This window comes from Schistocerca gregaria, chromosome 3 (assembly GCF_023897955.1).
Source record: "Schistocerca gregaria isolate iqSchGreg1 chromosome 3, iqSchGreg1.2, whole genome shotgun sequence".
Classification (NCBI taxonomy): Eukaryota; Metazoa; Arthropoda; class Insecta; order Orthoptera; family Acrididae; genus Schistocerca; species Schistocerca gregaria.
Window position 1 is genome coordinate 832,643,106 of NC_064922.1, and position 4,099 is coordinate 832,647,204.

Below are 4,099 nucleotides of genomic sequence, written 5' to 3' on the forward strand. Positions count from 1 at the left end.
GATATGACAACTCTGGATGTTCCACGAACTTCAGGAGCACCGTCGCACACCTGAGCTTCAATCATGGCTGCATCGGTTTTACACCATTCTTGTTGTGCGGATCTATTAAAGAGGAGGACATAAAAAGCATTGTCTTGGGTTACATTAATCGCCTTACTTAAAATAAGCTCTGTTTCCATTTACCACTAAAGATGAGTTGATTGCTGAGGACTTTAATAACGCCAACATTATCAAAACTTAAGTTTAATGTTCAGAGATACTTACACATGCTTTTAGCCACATTAACATGTAAATTTTTATTTTTCAAGCTTTTAGCATAGCAGGTGGATAAACTCAGTCGATGATTTATTCCACTTTTCACCTAAAAAGGAACGTAGTGTTGACAAGATAAAAACATCCGAGTAGCCCCTACTATGCAGAATAACACGCAGTACAAAATTTCGAAGTGAATTATGTGAAAGAGCTTCTCCCCCTTCTAGTTATAGTCTATCTGTTGTTGCTGGAACAACGAAGGATACCACGAAAAAGACGGAGGTCATTCACGTTTTCAAGAAGGGTCATGGATAAATGCACATAATTATAGATCAGTTTGGTTCACGTCAGTCTGTCTTAGGTTTGTCGAACACATATGCTACAGCTACCGCGATTCTGTCTTATGACGCTTTTGGAAACCAAAAAATGCTACGTCCGATAGTGCTCAGAGCCATTTGAACCATTTTAACCCGAAAAATGTCTTCCATAAAAAATCAACAGGGTTTCTGTAAAGAGCGATCTTGTAAAACAGAGATCGACCTGTTCCTCCATGGAATTCAGAGTGCCGTAGACGAAGGCAGCGAGGTTGATCACGTGTTATTAAAATTCCGGAAGGAATTGGATGAAGTTCCATACTCCAGAATGAGATTTTCACTCTGCAGCGGAGTGGGCGCTGATATGAAACTTCCTGGCAGATTAAAACTGTGTGCCCGACCGAGACTCGAACTCGGGACCTTTGCCTTTCGCGGGCAAGTGCTCTACCAACTGACCTACCGAAGCACGACTCACGGCCGGTACTCACAGTTTTACTTCTGCCAGTATCCGTCTCCTACCTTCCAAACTTTACAGAAGCTCTTCTGCGAAACTTGCAGAACTAGCACTCCTGAACGAAAGGATATTGCGGAGACATGGCTTAGCCACAGCCTGGGGGATGTTTCCAGAATGAGATTTTCACTCTGCAGCGGAGTGTGCGCTGATATGAAACTTCCTGGCAGATTAAAACTGTGTGCCCGACCGAGACTCGAACTCGGGACCTTTGCCTTTCGCGGGCAATGCTCTACCAACTGAGCTACCGAAGCACGACTCACGTCTGGTACTCACAGCTTTACTTCTGCCAGTATCCGTCTCCTACCTTCCAAACTTTACCCGCGAAACGCAAAGGTCCCGAGTTCGAGTCTCGGTCGGGCACACAGTTTTAATCTGCCAGGAAGTTTCATATCAGCGCACACTCCGCTGCAGAGTGAAAATCTCATTCTGGAAACATCCCCCAGGCTGTGGCTAAGCCATGTCTCCGCAATATCCTTTCGTTCAGGAGTGCTAGTTCTGCAAGTTTCGCAGAAGAGCTTCTGTAAAGTTTGGAAGGTAGGAGACGGATACTGGCAGAAGTAAAGCTGTGAGTACCGGACGTGAGTCGTGCTTCGGTAGGTCAGTTGGTAGAGCACTTGCCCGCGAAAGGCAAAGGTCCCGAGTTCGAGTCTCGGTCGGGCACACAGTTTTAATCTGCCAGGAAGTTTCAAGTTCCATACTGTCGATCAGTGAATGAAATACGAGCTTAACGAATATCGGAACTAAATTTGTGACAGGGTTCAGGCCTTCCCACCAGATATCGAGTTGGTTTTAATTAAACTTTCAGTACTTGAGTCAATGTAAATGGAAAACTATTTATCATACGGGTACCCAGCTTTATAAGAATTATGTTCAGATTGTGCGCTGCCGGATTTGCGTTTTTAGTAGTCTTAGCGTCGGGTATTATCGTTAGACACGGGTACTGGTACAGCGACGTAGGGTGCAAACACAAGCATCAGCATGTATCACAGTTGCAGACCGTCGGCATTGGTCTCGACAAAGTGAGCAGGGCTTTACTCGCAAAGCAGTTCTAACAGAACAACATCAACTGTGCTTCTGTTCTTCTCGAATGCCGACGCATAAACGGAATACAGAGGGGTCCTCTTTCCGCTCTGGAGCTGACGAACGTGATTCCGGAGTACGAATCAACTGGCGATTTGGGAATTGGTCTTAGAATAGGCTGACGACCAATTGTGCCACAAGTTGCTGAAGAAGTTGCCATGGCTGACAATGTTGGACGCAACGTGCTATCTTCAAGCAGTGGACGAGCTGTATCACGACAGCTGATCATTCCATAGTCCACCGCTCGAAACGCTTGTGAAATAATATCTCTTGTGTGGTTTTAGCCTAGAACGTAAACATGGTACGCAGCTAACAAACGTTATCCTATCATGTGAAAATAAAAACGTGTATCTCTGAACAGTTTATTCGTTATTTTCCTTCCGCATATCCTTGCAATGATTCCACAAAAATTCGTAGTGTTCATGGGGGCCGCGACACCAGAGGACTAAAGTAAATTGCGCGGAGCCCTACAGGCGACAAATTGACGTGTGGAGATGAAAAGCGTACTAAGTGCTAAATCTAATATGTGTCAGGAGAACTAAAAAAAAAAAATAGAAAATTAATGCTTTATTAAAAACTTTGAAGTGCTGTACCAGGAAAAATACCTAGATGTATGTACCATAAAGAACGTCTTTATAAGATGATTCTTGAAAAGAAGTAAGCAGCAACCAGCTATTGTTAATAATGATATTTATTTTCAGAGATAGCTCCGTTTCCGGTTTCGAACCATCCTCCTCAGTTTCAGACAGCTGTTGGCGTTTATATTACATATGGTGGTGTTTGAACTACTTGTCGGCTGTATCTCTTCCTCTTTTCCAAGAACTAACGCACACAACAACAAATCTTTGCGTATAAAAGTAAGAGTGCTGCAGTCTGCCTAACTCATGGTCGCCCCCTGCCAAAGCGCTGAGGATAGAAACTTGAAATTGCAGCCATCGTTTAAAAAGGGACTTTTCGAAATTCTACACCTAGGGGGGTGAAATACGGCATGAGAAAGATTGGTATTTAGTTTCTCGGTCAAAAATTAAAAAAAAAACTTGCTCTTTTATGCAAATTTTGGAAGTTAAGCAGTAATGGAGTTAAATATGTGGCCGAAATCTTTCTTTAACAATAATTGTAATACTAAAAAAACCAGTACTATAGATTTCTCTATGAAAAATGATATCTGTCTTCCGGTTAAGAAATTAAGAAAATACGTGTTCCAGTGTCTATGGAAAGTCAGTCACTAAGGAGGGCATCAGATAGCGGTAACAGGAGAGCCCTTCGCCAGAAATTCGAAGGAGGCTTGCGAAGTACTCACAGTGATGCAGGTAAAGATATAGAATAATCAGGTCCCACGAGTGGTTGTTCCCTACAGGCTCCGATTCAGTTTCTTACATCGCCTCTGCTGTGGCGTAGTTTTCCTTTTATGCAACAGCCTCAATGAACTACGATTACTTCACTTGTTTCTTATTTCTTTTCTTCCACGTATCTCTCATCATTTTCGATGTTTCTCTCTTCTTTCTTCTGTCCAAGTACTTCTAGTCTCCTTGGCGTTTTCATAGAAACCTTCAGAAACTTCTCTCTATGTGACAGTCGTTGCTCAATAGCTTGTGGAATAATTCACAGACTCATCTCTGAGCCACTGTCAGTATTAATAATGGGTAACAAAGGTTATTTTTCCCTCTAGTGTTGTAGTTAAGTATATCACTGTTCTTCCTATATTGTGATGGATTATTTATAACCAATTTCATTTTCTAATTTATGTATTGTGATGGCGCATTTAAAATGCCGAGCTCCTTAAATAGCTGCCTATATTATGTCTGTGGGTAAACACCACATATTATTCTAATTGTCCGCTTTTGTGGAATCAGTACTTTCTTTATAAGTGATGAGTTACCCCAGAAAATTATTCCGTACGTCATTACTGAATGGAAGTAGGCAAAAAATGGCAGGAGGT

General features: G+C 42.4%; 1 non-coding gene across 1 annotated transcript; it reads right to left on the reverse strand.

The window, feature by feature from the left end:
* Positions 1-1,258: 1,258 nt before the first annotated feature.
* Positions 1,259-1,332, reverse strand: Trnas-cga (transfer RNA serine (anticodon CGA)). The gene has a single exon. It is a non-coding gene; the product is annotated as a tRNA-Ser (tRNA).
* Between the last annotated feature and the right edge of the window lie 2,767 nt (positions 1,333-4,099).